We start from the raw sequence: 17,709 nt of genomic DNA on the forward strand, positions 1-17,709 counted from the left end.
ACGAAAACAATTTCACATCATTTCGTTTTCTGGATCCCTAGATATGCTGTTCTTTTTGACACGGTTTTCACTGATGGTAACCTCTGCTTTTGCATTTCATCCTTTTAAGTCTGATTTGCCCCAGTTTGTGATAGGTGAAGGGAAAGGGTCAACAATATAAAATAAATTCAGCACTTTAGATACAAATAGAGTCCATAGCATTCGGAGATGATAAAGTTCCTTGATAGGGATCCAGTGACTTTGGTTTCAAACGACAGGTGCTAGTGAAAAGCCACCACCAATAGAGATGACACACACTGATTATTACCCCAAATGAAGGACTACCCAATAAGAAGTAGTCAACAAAGCATTTTTAGTATTTAACTTCAAGCCGTCACACTCCTTGAGTCTTCTGGTAACTGTGTCCATTAAGCTATAACCAGTGGTGTATTTAGGTTACATAGTTAGATAGTTGGTGAGGTTGAAAAAAGACAACAGTCCATCCAGTTCAACCTATGATGTGTGTGTGTGTGTGTGTGTGTGTGTTTGCTTTTAACCGTACATTGTATACCCCTGTATGTTGTGGTCTCTAAGGTGACCATCTAAAAGTTTTTTTTGAAACTATCAATGCTCCCTGCTGATACGACTGCTTGTGGAAGAGAATTCCACATCCTTACCGCTCTTACAGTGAAGAACCCCTTACGCATTTTAAGGTTAAACCGCCTTTCCTCTAGTTTTAGTGAGTGGCCACGCGTCTTATTGTATTCCCTTACTCTGAATAGTTTGTTCCTTATGCCAGGGTCGCCAGTACATTATTTGTACATTGATATCATATCCCCCCTCAATCTTCTCTTCTCCAGAGAGAATAGGTTCAGTGCTTGTAGCCTTTCCTCATAGCTGATGTCCTTCATTCCCCTAATTATTTTTGTTGCCCTTCTCTGGACTCTTTCCAATTCCAGCACATCCTTCCTGAGGACCGGTGCCCAGAACTGGACAGCATACTCCAGATGTGGCCGGACCAGAGTCTTGTAGAGTGGAAGAATAATCTCTTTATTTCTGGAGTGAATCCCCTTTTTTATACATCCCAGTATTCTGTTGGCTTTACTTGCAGTGGCTTGGCATTGCATGCTACTGCCAAGCCTGTTGTCTACCAGTACCCCCAAGTCTTTTTCCATCTTAGACTCACCCAGAGGTTCCCCCCCTAGTGAGTAGCTTGCTTTCTGGTTTTTGGCCCCCAAGTGCATTACTTTACATTTTTCAACATTAAACCTCATCTGCAATGTAGTTGCCCACCCCGTTATTTTGTTCAGGTCTGCTTGCAAGGTTTCCACACCCTGCATAGAAGATATTGGCATGCCTAGTTTAGTATCATCAGCAAATACCGAGATTGTACTAGATATCCCCTCCTCTAGATCATTTATGAATAAATTAAACAGGATTGGTCCCAGGACCGAACCCTGGGGGACCCCACTTTCCACACCCGCCCAATCCGAGTACTCCCCATTAATCATCACCCTCTGGACTCTCCCCTGGAGCCAGTTCTCTATCCAGGTACTCACCTTATGGTCCATACCTACCTTCCTTAGTTTGTACAGTAAGCGTTTGTGGGGAACGGTGTCAAAGGCCTTTGCAAAGTCCAGATACACCACATCCACCGGCTTACCTTTATCTAGGTGGCAGCTCACTTCATCGTAGAAGGTTAATAGATTGGTTTGGCAAGAACGATTTTTCATAAATCCATGCTGATTGCTACTAATAATACAGTTTTCATTACTAAAGTCTTGTATATGGTCCCTTAATATCCCCTCCAAAATCTTGCAGACTACAGATGTTAGGCTGACCGGCCTATAGTTCCCCGGGATACACCTCGGCCCCTTTTTAAATATTGGTACCACGTTGGCTTTTTTCCAATCAGCTGGCACCATACCCGTCTGTAAACTATCCTTAAAGATCAAGAAGGGTCTGGCAATCACCTGGCTGAGCTCTTTAAGAACCCTGGGGTGCAAGCCATCCGGTCCCGGTGATTTATTTATGCTAAGTTTCTCTAGTTTAGTTCTAAGTCTATCTTCTGTTAGCCATGGCGGCACTTCCTGAGGTGTGTTGTTTAGTTCGGCCTTACAAGCTAGGTTCGTGTAGCCCCCCGATTCTTTTGTGAAGACTGAAGAGAAGAAATGATTTAACACTTCCGCCTTTTCTTTGTCCTCAGTGGCCATATTACCTTTGTCATCTTTTATGGGGCCAATGTGTACTGGCCTCGCTTTCTTACTGTTTATATACTTAAAGAACTTCTTGGGGTTCTTTTTGCTCTCCTCCGCTATATGTCTCTCGTGTTCTATTTTAGCCGCCCTGATTTCGCCTTTACATTTCTTATTACACTCTTTGTAATGATTAAATGCTGCCAATGACCCCTCAGTCTTGTATTTTTTGAAGGCCTTTTCTTTAGCACTAATATGCATTTTTATGTTTGTGTTTAGCCACCCAGGGTTTAATTTTGCTCTTTTAAATTTATTTCCCTTTTGGAATGCACTGGTCAATCCCCTTGTTAAGTATGCTCTTGAAGCACTCCCATTTTTCCTCTGTGTTCTTTGTTCCCAGGGTTCTATCCCAATTGATATTTTCTAGCAGCGAGCGCAGTTTTGGGAAATTGGCTCTTTTGAAATTCAGCGTCCTTATATTACCCCTCTGCTTCCTATAACTGTAATTAATACTGAAACTTATTGACCTATGGTCACTGTTTCCTAAGTTGTCCCGTTTTTCTATATCCGTGATCAGGTCTGTATTGTTGGTAATCAGTAGGTCAAGTACCGCATCTTTCCTCGTCGGTGCATTCACCATCTGGGCCATGAAATTGTCCTGCAAAACATTTAGGAACTGCCTAGCCTTGGCTGAGTGTGCGGTTCCTTCTGCCCAGTCTATATCTGGATAATTAAAGTCCCCCATTATAATGACGTTTCCCGTCCTTGCTGCCAATCCTATCTGTAAAATGAGGTCCGCCTCCCCCTCCTCCCTCAGGTTGGGGGGCCTATAGCATACGCCCAATATTACCTTCCCCACCGTGCCTTCCCTTTGAAGCTCTACCCATAGGGATTCTGCCTCGTCCATAGCTCCATTATTAATATCATCCCTCAGATTTACCTGTATACTGTTCTTAATATACAGACATGCCCCTTCCCCTTTTTTACCTTCTCTATCTCTGCGATAAAGGGAATATCCCTGAATGGACCCATCCAATCATGAGAGCTGTCAAACCAAGTCTCAGTTATCCCCACAAAATCTAAGTCCTCCTCAAACATCAGCAGCTCCAGCTCTCCCATCTTGTTGGCCAGGCTTCTGGCATTGGTATACAAGCCTCGTAATTTTGATCGGTTACATTTATCCTCACTTGATGTTTTTAGGCTGCTCTCTTGATTTTTCCCCATACCCACCCTGGGTATAGGAGCTCCGAACACTCTACCACTAATGCCCCCATTTCTGCCCTCTGAAACTTGCTTACCGCTGGCTAATTCTACATCTGTACCCTCCCCCCCATTCCCTAGTTTAAAGGCCCCTCTAACTTTTTGGCCATCCTCTCACCCAGTACGGCTGCACCCACCCAATTTAGGTGCAATCTGTCCCTACCAAAGGTTTTGTGCTGCCCTAGGCCTAACTATGCTTGGGCACCCCCTAATTTACATATGACCCACCCCTTCCTGTAAAGGCCACACCCCTTCCTGTTACCCGCCCTGTCATCTGTAAACCACAGACCACGACAGTCTATCAGTGCCCTTCAATACAGCCTCATCAGTTCCCATAAGTTCAGCCTCATCAGTTCCCATAAGTTCAGCCTCATCAGTGCCCATCAGTGCAGCCTCATTAGTTTCCATCAGTGGCCATCAATGCAAAATATCAGTGCCCATCAGGACAGCATATCAGTGCGGCCTCGTGCCCATCAGTGCAGCATATCAGTTGCCCATCAGTGCCACCTCGTGCCAATCAGTGCAGCACATCAGTTGCCCATCAGTGCCGCACATTGGTTGCCCATCAGTGCAGCATATCAGTTGCCCATCAGTGCAGCATATCAGTGCCCATCAGTGCAGCTTATCAGTGCTGCCTTATTAGTGCAGCTTATCAGTGTCACCTCATCAGTGCAGCCTTATCAGTGCTTATTAGTACTGCCTTATGTCACTGGATTAGTAAGGATTACTCCTTTCTTTTGGGATATTTGGATTTGTGTTCGCTGCCACTGATTTGTAATCATAGGATTATTTCACTTATTTGTATAATGAATAGGACATCCATAGTCATTATACAAATAAGTGAAATAATCAGTGGCAGCAAACACAAGTATATCCAAGTACAAGTATATCCAAATATCTTATAAGCCAGCGGGGACCCTTTTCGTGTGGGAGCTGGGAGGAGGCTATTTTTTTTTTTTCGTGCGGGTTGCAGCTTTTTTGCTGCCCCCCTGCAAAGTGCTGCCCTAGGCCTGGGCCTTGTTGGCCTAGGCCAAGATACAGCACTGGCTATAGCACACTCCTTCCAGGACAATACTTGGAAATATACTTGTCCTTCCCACATGGGACTAGTAATATCCTCTAGTCCTCTGGGACCTCTCATGATGCTTCCAAGGTGGAGCGAAATACATTAGGTGACGGGACTGCCAGTGACGTAAAATCCTGGTATTTGAACGCAAATGCAAACCACAGCCATTGCGGTATATTTTTCATGCTTTCGGCAAGAATACATTTTGTGAGTGCGCATTTTACAGAGTGCTGCACTAAAAAAAAAGAATGCAGAGTTCAGGAGTGTGCTACATACAGAGTGCAGAAGTATGCTATTAGCACACTGTAGAAGTAGCGCATTTCTGAAACCTGCACTCTGTACGTACCTCACTCCTGAACACCGTACTCTGTACATAGTGCACTTCTGAACCCTGCACTCTGTACGTACCTCACTCCTGCACCTCTAAACCCTGCACTCTGTACCTCACTACTCTACCCTGCACTCTATAGGTAGCTCAGTCCTAAACCCTGCATTCTGTACATCTCCTTCCCATTTGAAACAGATTATCTTGGAAAAAATTGCACCCTGGGTATAATGTAATTATTTTGCAAATATTTTTTGATCCTGATAGGGTTGTGAAAATTCTGTTCAACGCTGTTTAGATCTTCTGTAGTATGGCTACAGTCTCTGACCAAACCTAAAGTACCTAGACGTACTAAAAATGCACCAGAATGCACAAGATCCAATTTAAAATTAAGAAAAAAAGAAGGGAAAAAATGCACCAGAACGCATCAAAAATGCACCGGAATGTATAAAAAAACATTCAAATGCACCGAAAATGCATCAAAAATGCACATGTCCCTATTTAAGATGAAGACAAGAAAGGGAAAAAAATGCACTGTATTTTTTTTTATTATTATTGTATACACTGTATGGAGAAACGCATCCGGAATGCATGCGGACTGCGTTTCTATGGTGTGAACCAGCACCTTAATGCAGAGAATGCATTAAGGTAAAATACCCTCTGCCTTTATAACCACTTTAAGGACTACTGGAATCTGGCTGCTTCCCAAAGGCATTATATGCCTTTCTCCTTCCCTCTGTTTTTATAGAAGATACTTGTATGTACTGTTAGCATATCACTTATCAAGGCAATAAAGAAAAACTAAATGGATGGTAGAAACAGTTGGAACTCCATCTCTCTAAATGGGTTAAGTGCTTCTTATTTCCCAGCAAGGTTTAGGTTTTAACTGATTCCTAATTATGATTCTTAATACTATCAAAGCAATATTTGAAGTCATGTCAAGATTAGAGATAACATAAGAGCAAAGTGCCAAATGGATGTTTGCTCAGTATTAGAGGTTGAAAGACACAGTTAAGATTTAAGAACATGAAACACACAAATATTTAAGGAGATGTCAAGTAAAATGGAAGTATATACCATCATAATTAGGGCTGAATAATAATTCAGTTATCTGAATATTGCTGTAAATTAATTTCTTCTATTTTATTAGGATGCACTAAAGTGTATGCAAAGGAAAAAATAAAGAGCAACTCCATCCAAAATGGATTCTTTGTCTTGGATGAAGTAGAGGCAGTGTTTGATCCCCCTAGGCTAAATCTATCCCGCCAAATAGTGAAACCTTTTCCCATCTGCCAGTGACCAGCTGTAATCTTGGCTGAATGGTCAAGCTGCTGGTTATTACTGGCTTCAGTGTAATGAACATATTGAATAGAAAGGCAGATATCCTCTAGGGCCTAACTCAGTCACAAGCCTCTTCACCTCCCAGCCAACCTGACAGACTGATGCTGCCTATTTAAGGGTGGGTAGAGATCTATTAAGCACGAAAGACCAGATACGAGACCAAGTCATCTGTTCCACTACACTCCACCCACGACAGAGATTGACATTGGATGAATTTGGCTTTTAACATGTAGGAATGTCCAACATTACAATATTGATCATACTATTGCAGTTTTTATTTATTTTTTATAAATATAAAGTTTTTTTTTTTTAATCCCTGGTGTTCCTGCCAGTCTCTCTGCTTTTCTATCTAAAACTGACCACACTAGACACAAGAGCACAGTGTGGTCAGCCCTCTAGCTGTGCTGGGAAATTGGCCTGCTCTTCTCCAATGATCAGACTTGTCCTGACCCCCCCCCCCCGACGCACAGTCATTTACTGGGAAGTTTAGTGTGGTGCAATTTCTCCTCCCCTAGCTCTTATGCAGCTGAGAACAGAGGGAATGTGATCACCGAAAAAAGAGGGGGGAAAAAAAGGTATTTAATATTTTTTATATCTTTACACAAATGTTTTGCCTTACCTTTCTATTTTAAACTGAATAGGTTCATTTATAAGGTGAGCTATTACCAAATTTCACATGATCTCATGAAAGCCTCAATGCAAATTTGTTGGAAAGTTTCTAAGCATTCCTAGTTTTAACACTATGCATTCTAAAGAACAGTGGTTGATGGGACAGTATAGTGGGTTACAGAACTGTGCCTTTTATCAAGCAATTGATATACTTATTATAATACAATGCTTGCCCATATAATATAACAATATAATGGGCTCACAAACATATAAAACACAATGAATCCCAAGATAAATATTTGTGGAACCCGTTTTCAAACGCAAAGAGGTCCGATATCCACAACACCAGATTTAAGCTTGATTTGACCCCCAGACTGAAAAGCTGTGGGTCCATCCCTTCTGGTGAGTGGGGATACGAGAGGGTAGTGTTGCACACAGCATGGCATGTTTACATGAAGCACTTCAGCACCTTTATAGAGTTTTTGGAGCACTTGAGCACTTTACACATGAACGTTTGCAAGAATGTATATATTTTTTTCACTTTGTTAGCACATTATATTGTTATATTATATGGGAAAGCGCAGTATTATAATAAGTATATCAATTAAGGTGTAACAATACTAGGTGGATGGCAGCTGCATATATCTTTTGAATTTATATACACATAGCGCAAGTAATTATATGGTTTGATTTATCAAGCAATTATTCATTTTCTAAATTACACACTTTAGTTGCTATAAGCAACAGCTCCAATGTTTCTCACTTTTATAGCATACCCCCGTACATGCAGATATTGCTGTGTTAGACATGGAAAGTATATAGACTGTAGAACTGTATAGAATAAGTGGTTATATAGATGATTTAGTAGTAGTAGTGTATATAAGGGAAAACATGTAGTAGTGTACAGTATCTCAAAAAAGTGAGTACACCCCTCACATTTTTGTAAATATTTTATTACATCTTTTCATGCGACAACACTGAAGAAATGACACTTTGCTACAATGTAAAGTAGTGAGTGTACATCTTGTAGAACAGTGTAAATTTGCTGTCCCTTCAAAACAACTCAACACACAGTCTAAGCCGCTGATAACAAAAGTGAGTACACCCCTGAAAATGTCTAAATTGGGCCAAATTAGCCATTTTCCTTCCCCGATGTCATGTAAGTTGTTAGTGTTACAAGGTCTCAGGTGTGAATGGGGAGCAGGTGTGTTAAATTTGGTGTTATCTCTCTCACTCTGGTCACTGAAAGTTCAACATGTAACTCTGAGGATCTGGAAAAAAAAATTGTTCTTCTACATAAACATGGCCTAGGCTATAAGAAGATTGCCAAGACCCTGAAACTGAGCTGCAGCACGGTGGCCAAGACCATACAGCGGTTTACCAGGATAGGTTCCACTCAGAACAGGCGTCGCCATGGTCAACCAAAGAAGTTGAGTGCACGTGCTCAGCGTCATTTTAAGAGGTTGTCTTTGGGAAATAGACGTATGAGTGCTGCCAGCATTGCTGCAGAGGCTGAAAGGGTCAGGGGCTAGCCTGTCGGTGCTCAGACCATATGCCGCACACTACATCAAATTTGTCTGCATGGCTTTCGTCCCAGAAGGAAGCCTCTTCTAAAGATGATGCACAAGAAATCCCGCAAACAGTTTGCTGAAGACAAGCAGACTTAGGACATGGATTACTGGAATCATGTTCTGTGGTCTGATGAGACCAAGATAAACTTATTTGGTTCAGATAGCGTCAAGTGTGTGTGCGGCAACCAAGTGAGAATTACAAAGACAAATGTGTCTTGCCTACAGTCAAGCATGATGTTGGGGGTGTCATGGTCTGGGGCTGCATGAGTGCTGCTGGCACTGGGGAGCTTCAGTTCTTTGAAGAAATCATGAATACCAACATGTACTGTGACATACTGAAGCAGAGCATGATCCCCTCCCATCAGAGACTGGGTCGCAGGGTAGTATTTCAACATAACGACCCCAAACACATCTCCAAGACGTGTGGGGCATGCTTAAACAGAAGGTGGAGGAGCGCAAGGTCTCCTACATCCAATGTTGTCATGGAGGAGTGGAAGAGGACTCCAATGGCAACCTGTGAAGCTCTGGTGAACTCCATGCCCAATAAGGTTAAGGCAATGCTGGAAAATAATGGTGGCCACACAAAATATAGACACTTTGGGTCCACTTTGGACATTTTCACTTAGGAGTGTACTCACTTTTGTTGCCAGCAGTTTAGACATTAATGGCTGTGTGTTGAGTTATTTTGAGGGGACGTCAAATTAACACTGTTATAAAAGCTGTACACTCACTAATTTACATTGTAGCAAAGTGTCATTTCTTCAGTGTTTTCACATGAAAAGATATAATAAAATATTTACAAAAATGTGAGGGTTGTGCTCACTTTTGTGAGATACTGTGTGTGCATATATATATATATATATATATATATACATACACACACACACACACACACACACACACACACAATCAGATACATAAATGCTTATTTATAGGTTGTGTACTGTGTATTTACTCCTCTTTGTTTATTTTTCTGGACTTACTATGGATATTTTTAAAAAGGTGATTTCAGTGTGTGGCTGTCTTTATTTTCTTCTTCTAATATCTCCAGTTATACAGTTGTATTCAAAATTATTCAACCCCCCGATGCTGTAAAGGGTTTTAGAGAATTTGGTGTACATTTGTAATTGTATTCAGAATGAAATCCTACAAGGACTTCTTAAAGAACCATAGGCAACTAAAATGACATCAATTGGTTTTGTAATACAGTAGTAAATTTTTGTTTTGTGAATTCTTCATTGACACAATTATTCAACCCCTTAAAGACCACCACTCTGAAGAACAGAGGTTCATTGAAGTGTTTTCAATCAGGTATTGAAAACACCTGTGGATGTCAGGGAGCAGCAATAAAGCCTAATAAGCACCAATTAGGCAGCTTTAAAATGACTGTGATACTCAGCTCCTTCTAGACATTTACAGGTGTGGTTACAAACATGGTGAAGTCAAGAGAATGGTCCAGGAAGACAAGAGAAGAGGTGATTACTCTTCACAGGAAGGGCAATGGCTATAAGAAGATTGCAAAGATGTTAAACATACCAAGAGACACCATAGGAAGCATCATTCACAAATTCAAGGCAAAGGGCACAGTTGAAACGCTACCTGGTCATGGCAGAAAGAAGATGCTGACTTTGATTGCTGTGCGCTACCTGAAGCGTAGAGTGGAGAAAAGTCCCCGTGTGACTGCTGAGGAACTGAGAAAAGATTTGTCAGATGTGGGTACTGAAGTTTCTGCTCAGACAATACGGCGCACACTGCGTAATGAAGGCCTCCATGCCAGAACTCCCAGGCGCACCCCCTTTCTGTCTCCAAAGAATAAGAAGAGTCGACTGCAGTATGCCAAAAGTCATGTGGACAAACCACAGAAGTTTTGGGATAGTGTTCTGTGGACTGATGAAACAAAATTAGAACTGTTTGGGCCCATGGATCAACGCTATGTTTGGAGGAGGCCTATGAAGAAAAGAACACCTTGCCTACTGTGAAGCATGGCGGGGGTCAATCATGCTTTGGGGCTGATTTGCTTCTGCAGGTATAGGTGTCACGTACCTGGAGATGGAGCCTGACGTGGAGAGGAAGGCGATCTCTTACACCTCCGGCCTAGTACCCCTGATAATGCAAACAGGAGACACAGAAGCCTGGAGTGGCACAAGTGCCTAGAAGTTCAGATGGTGAAGGCTGCAGATGAGGTCCGTGCGTACTTGGATGCAGACTGGATCGTGATGCAGACAGCAGGTACTTGGCAGACTGACTGGTCACAGGCAGCAGATGCTTAGCAGGCTGGCAGATCACAGGCAGCAGAGTAGTCAGGTTCAGGCAGGAGTTGGCAACGGCAGACAGGCAGACAGCAGGATAAAGCGGAGACGTTGTCGAAGAGCAAGCCAGGGTCGGTTCAGGCAGAGTTCAATCGTGGTCAGACGGATCAGGACAGCAACAGAGTAAACACCAGGAACAGGAAACAGAAAGCAGGAAGCTGTAGACCATAAGGCAAGGTCCTAATGCAGCAGAGGTGTTTATATAGGCCATTTGGCGCCACTTAGTGGCAGGTGTGGAAAGTGAACAGGAATCCAAAGTCCATAGGTTTGGCTAAATAGGCTTTCTCCGTTGGTTAACAAACACTCTCCGTCTGCACATAACTATGTGCCTGGGCTTACTTCTTCTTCCCTGACAATAGGGAAGCTTCAGCTTGTGCAAGGTACCATGAATTCTCTTCAGTACCAGGAGATATTGGGTGACAATGTGATGCAGTCCGTCACAAACCTGAGGCTTGGGAGACGTTGGACCTTTCAACAGGACAATGATCCCAAGCATACCTCCAAGTCCACTAGAGCATGGTTGCAGATTAAAGGCTGGAACATTTTGGAGTGGCCATCACAATCACCAGACTTAAATCCGATTGAGAACCTCTGGTGGGACTTAAAGAAAGCAGTTGCAGTGCACAAGCCTAAGAATGTGACTGAACTGGAGGCTTTTGCCCATGACGAATGGGCGAAGATACCCGTAGATTGCTGCAAGACACTTGTGTCAAGCTATGCTTCACGTTTAACCTCCCTGACGGTATGATTCTTTCCGATTTTAGGTGCTGAAAGCGGTACAATTATTTTGCATGTAATTCTTAAGGACGAGCAGCCCAAACCAACTATTTACATATGATTTTTTTTACCGTGCGTTCTTCTTTATAACATCTCGGGTATGATAAAGTTTGAAACACAAAATCAAAAATTATAATATAATAAATAACTATAAATAAGTTAAAGAGTATATATATATATATATATATATATATATATATATATATATATACATGTGTGTGTGTGTGTGTATGTATGTATGTGTATGTATATATATATATATATATATATATATACTGCAGGAAAGGGCACTGGGGGGCAAACTAATATCAGTTTATTTTATTTTGCAATGAAATCAGTGTGCATGTGTGTATAACTTTTCAAATTTGCCGCCGCATCGTCACGTCGCAGGAGATGGAAGACGGGCTCTACAGCATCGGGCAGAAGATCCAGCCGCCGTATGCCAAAGGGACACATCGCTGGATCACGGTGACAAGGTAAGTACCCTCTACAAGGATCCAGCGATGCTCCCTGGCGGCACCCCGAGTGTGGCTCGGGGTTACCGCTTATGGCAGTGAAATCCCCTCCCCCAGCCACACTCGGAAATACCGCCAGGGAGTTTAAAAGCTGTTATAACTGTAAAAGGATGTTGTACTAAGATTGAATGTCACTTGGGGGTTGAATAAAACTGATAATGATGTGAGCACAGAAAAGACATTTGTGGTTATTTCATTATAAATATTATGTTATATTTGTCTGACCTACACGTGACTCTTTGATTTAATTGTAAGCAGGATGACTGAATGATCAAAATCAATGTCAAACTGGCCAAAACAATCAATTTCTGTGGGGGTTGAATAATTTTGAATACAACTGTGTATGTATATGTGTATATATATATATATATATATATATATATATATACACATATGTGTGTAGGTCTTGTTAAGTTTTTATGGCCACATAAATCTTCCATTTTCGCCAAAGAGTCTGAAGGGTTTTGACAGGATCCAAGTGATTTAATTACTTTTGCCCAGCCAGGTCATAAGGTTATTGGTATTATAATAATAATGCTATTATATGCTATAAACTGAATCTAATAAGTAATACAATACTGCCCCCTTTGGTGACTGCTACTAAATGTAAAGATGTGGTATCTGGGTATAGTATATGGGTAAATCCGTAATTTCCAAACTATATATATATTGTATTAATAATATATCCTTATTAAATGGCGTTACCAGGTTCAATCCTTACCTAAATACATGATGGAGATATTAGATGGACACGTATGTATCATGAGAGTATGGATAGATTTTTATGTTGTTTTTATGATTATTCTTAATTGAAGAACTTCTCATATAATTTTAATATTCAATATACTGGATGACTAATAGAGGTGTCGCCCAATGACCTCACCAGTTAATGGATAAGTAATCCCAACCAATGGGGATAAAGTTCCTCCTTCTGGGTTCGGATTATGGTAATTTTACTGGCCTTTTGTTCAATACAATATAAAAAGGGAAACCCAGATGTAATAGGACACACACACATTACAACACTCATTACACTTCCAACACACACGCTACTTACATCCATACATATACTCATCTATAGATACTACATCTTGCTCCATCCTTTATCTGAAACTTTGAAGGACGCCTGGCAAAACTCCTCCCTAACTGGCCACCATTTTGGAAAGGCAGCCATCTTAAGGACTCTGGTAACGACCATTTTAAGCTAGCAGCCATCTTAAGTGTGGTAAATATACCTTGCTGTTTATTTGATTATTATTTACTATTGTTTATTTCCTTCCTTATATGTTTTATATTTCATATTTAAGGGTAACAAGATTACAGTCCCAGCCGTATGAACCATATTAGATTTTTCTCTAAAAACTGATTTTTGTTTTTACACGTTTTTATTAATATCACATTTTAGCGCAATATTAGTGATTTAGTCTCCCGTTTTGCATAGCCTATTCTCACTCCAACTGCAGCGGAGTGACTGTTGGCTGCGCAATTCGCAGACAATTGTGGTCTGATTATATAGAACATTTATCTATGGTTTCTACTATACCTGGGGAAAATATAATCTTGCTTTCATTTTAATTTCATCATTGAGCTACATATCACATTGCATTTATCGTTTTAAGTTTGTATTTTATGTAAAAGTTATCTCTTTGTGTCACCTCAAGTCTAACCATTTATTGTGAATACAGGTCTTGTGAATAAATATACTTACATATTCCCTACTGTAGACTGTATTCACTAAGATTGGTATATGCTGTTAAAAAGAAATTAATCGATTAAAAAGAACTCATTATGTATTGATTTATGGAAATAAGTTGAGATTCTCCTAACTTACAGATCTTTGCTTATTTACATAAATAGACACTGTTATATCAGAGCAGTATAAATATTCTGACAATGCATCATTTGATCATTTGTGCTAAAAATAACCTAGGAAAGCCAACTAGAGTGACACAAAGACATTTGGTCAAGCCACTATTCCCTTTTCAAAGATTGTATACATCCAATTACCTAAATCAGGCCAATATCAATATGTTTTGGTGTGTGTGGACCTGTTTTCAGAATGGGTGGAAGCCTGGGCAGTAACTAAAGCAAAAGCCAAGATAATATGCCGTTTTGGAGTCCCTGAAACCATAGAACGCAACCGTGGAACACATTTCACTGGGCAGATCATGCAAATCATATGCAAAGACTTTGGAATTGAGCAGGCATTTCATACCCCTTATCATCCTCAGAGTTCAGGAAAGGTAGAAAAATACAATGTGATTATTAAGAACAGACTAGCTAAACCAATGCAGGAAAGAGAGGAAGGGTCAGTGAAGAAACGGTGGCCAGAACTTTCACCAGAAGTTCTTTACAGCATCAAGACTACCCCTACCTATAAGACAGATAATTTGAGTCCTTGTGAGATTTTGTTTGGTGGCCCACCTAAGACAGGATTGCATTTTCCACATCTGACTGCTGTAATGTATAATGATCTTGCTGCTTATGTAATTACCTTGCACAAGCAACTAACTACGACGCACAAGCTTGTTTTTGATTCTATCCCAGATCAATTAACTGGAACACATGACTTACAGCCAGGTGATTGGGTCACATGAAAGTACCCTTGGGACCAAAGTTTGAGGGACCCTACTGTTATATTCTCCGTGTTGTGAGAGACACAGGACTCTGATCTGGAACAACAGATGTTTATTCAGGACTCACTGTACACTCCAGCATGCATTACAGGACAGCTCTGTATATCAATGCATCTCTTACATGTCTCTAAGATGGCCACTCTGCCCCTTGACCCTTGTCATCACTCCTGGGTGGAGCCAGCCTTAAAGTAACAGTACATGTGAAACCCTTCAGGTATAACACCTTCCATCCATCCCTAAAAAAAAAAAAACAACAACAACAAAAAAACACAACAAAACAAGAACAGGCATAAAACAGTAACTAATAATTGTCCAATACAGTCCTCCAACTCAGGAGATTTACATGGCTTCTTCCGCGTCCGGATGTGAGAACAACTTCCAGGGACGCTACGGGGAGAAAATGGCAGCGGATCACATTTCCTGCGGGCTGGTCGAAAGGCTCGTAACCACTGTTGCAGCTGAAACCGGTCAGGAGGGTGACCGAGTCGTTGAGGACGGGCACCCAGCGATTCGGGGCCGGAGGAAGCAGGGCTGGCCGGAATGGACACCGGTGGGGCCAAGAGGGGATCCCCTAGTTCAGAGGGTGAACAGACCTCTGGACCAGGGCTAGAGGGCTCTGTTGGAGCTGAGTTCAAAAGTTCAGAGTCCACCCAAGCATCAGTCTCAATGCATCCTGATCCGGTAGGAGCAGATCCTTGAGACACTGGAGGTGCAGCCGATGTCAGGGATTCAGGGAGCTGAGAACGAGGACGCAATTGGTCCGCATGCCGTCTGCAAATGGAACCATCTTCCAGGCAGACCCTATACATTTTGTGTCACAAAGTCTCTGTGACGATAGCAGGAAGCCAACGAGTGTTGGAAGCGCCATAAGATCGAGCCCATACCTTTTGCTGGGCTGTAAACCAGGGAATCTCGTCGTGTTCGACCCTCTTGTCTTGAGACTGCCGTACATGTTCCTGGACCGTTTGAGGGCGGAGCATGTCCAAAACAGTCCACGGCTGCCAACCCAAAATAAGTTCAGCTGGAGTTTTCCCAGTGGTTGCATGTGGTGTGTTTCTGTAAGCAGAAAGGAAGGAGTCCAGCTGCTGGGGTGACAGGGACTGTTGTTTACTTGTAGCCACAGTAGCTTTGAAATAGCGTTTGAAGGTCTGTACAAACCTTTCTGCTTGACCATTTGTAGCCGGGTGGTAAGGTGCGGTCAACTTGTGTTTGATGTTGTGGGCAGTCAGGAAACTCTGAAACTCCTGGCTTGTGAATTGTGCACCGTTTTTTTTTTTTTAAACACTTTATTGAAAGTTTTATAAGCATACAAGTAAGGTTACAAAAAGTGTACAAAAATCCAAGACCAAGTGGTAACAAACAACCTTAGTTAGGACAATAACGGGTACTGAATGACATGTAATATATGGCTAGTAAACAGGTGAAGGTCAGTTGGGGAAAACACAAAAGCGAACAGCGAGAAGAGACCCAGGAATAGGGCAAGTTGTGCATGGAAAGCAGCGCTCGAGTACCAGTAAGTGTCTGAACTGAATGCTGAAGTTCCCCCATTAGAAAAGTGAACCCCCGGAACCCCTCGGCCGGGTCACGGTCGAGAAGCGGATCCTGCAAATGAAACCAGGGGCACACGATCGGGGGGTCGGGCACCCCCAAGGGGAGCACACTGTGCCCAAGACCCCCGAGCATGCAGCGGATCCTGCAAATTAAACCAGGGGGGCCCCCCGGGCACACAATCGGGGGGTCGGCCACCCCCAAGGGGAGCACACTGTGCCCAAGACCCCCGAGCATGCGTGAATTGTGCACCGTTGTCTGTGACAATTTCTCTGGGGTATCCAAACCTAGCAGCGAGATGTAACAGTATGGAAATCGTCGTCTTAGTTGTCGGCTGGGTAACAGGAATGACCTCAGGCCACTTTGAATGGGCATCAATAATGATCAAAAAGGTGTGTCCTCTGATCGGGCCTGCAAAGTCCAAGTGTAGGCAAAACCAGGGAACCGTGGGCCAAGTCCAGGGCTGGACGCACCCTCGAGGAGGGTCTCTTGCAGTTTGTGCACATCCAGCACACAAATTCACATATGTCGTGATATCTGAGTCTAGGTTCGGCCACCACACATAGCCTTGGGCCTTTTGTTTCATACGTGTGCCCCCCGGGATGACCAGTATGTAGCAAGTCCAGAATGTGTCTCTGGAGGGTCTGTGGGACGATCACTCGGTCTCCCCATAAAACACAGTTGCCAGCCACAATTAATTCCAGACGCCTACGGAAGTAAGGTTCATAATCCTGTGTGACAGTTGCAGGCCAACCGTACCGTACCCAGGAGAGTATTGTCTTAAGGAAGGTATCCTTGGCTGTATGGGCTGCTACCTTCCCAGAAGACAGAAAGGACAGGCTGGTGTAACGACAACTCTTGACTGGTGGAGAAGAGTCTGTTATGTCCTTGTCAGACGGGACATGGCGTCCGCATTAGCATTGGCATCATGGCTGCAATACTGGATTTTGTAGCTATATGCTCCCAAGAATAGGGCATAGCGTTGAAGACGGGCCGCAGTCATCTGGGAGATGCCTTTGTCAGGGCTAAAGATCTGAAGGAGTGGTTTATGATCAGTCAGTATGGTGAATTCCCTACCATACAGTCAAAGATGAAACTTCTTAATTGCCCATATGAGCGCTAGAGCCTCTTTGTCAATGTGAGAGTATTTGCTTTCTGCTTTTGTCAAGGACCTGGAGGCGAATGCCACTGCTTTCTCTGACCCATCTGGTAAAACGTGAGATAGCACAGCCCCTAGACCATAGGGTGAGGCATCACAAGCCAAGGTGAGAGGCCTTTGGAGGTCATAGTGCACGAGCATGCGTGACGCCAACAGCTTTCAATTAGAAACTTCAAAAGCACGTTGGCATGCAGCTGACCAGTTCCATCTGGAGTGTTTCTCCAAAAGCTTGTTCAACGGAAACAAAGTATGTGCTAGATCTGGCAGGAATTTGTGGTAATAGTTCAGCAAGCCCAGGTATGATCGCAGCTGTTGGACGTTGGTTGGGGCTGGAGCTTTTACTAAAGCATCAACTTTGGCTTACGTGGTGTGTATACCCTCTGCATCCACAAGGTGGCAACAAAACTCCAATTTAGGTA

At 42.6% G+C, this 17,709-nt stretch overlaps 1 protein-coding gene across 4 annotated transcripts in view; it reads right to left on the minus strand.

Annotated features, from left to right (window-relative positions):
* SLC8A3 (solute carrier family 8 member A3) overlaps window positions 1–17,709 on the minus strand; it is a 523,260-nt gene that overhangs the window by 30,235 nt on the left and 475,316 nt on the right. The window lies entirely within an intron of this gene.

Source organism: Pelophylax lessonae, assembly GCF_965119305.1.
Source record: "Pelophylax lessonae genome assembly, chromosome: 13".
Lineage (NCBI taxonomy): Eukaryota > Metazoa > Chordata > Amphibia > Anura > Ranidae > Pelophylax > Pelophylax lessonae.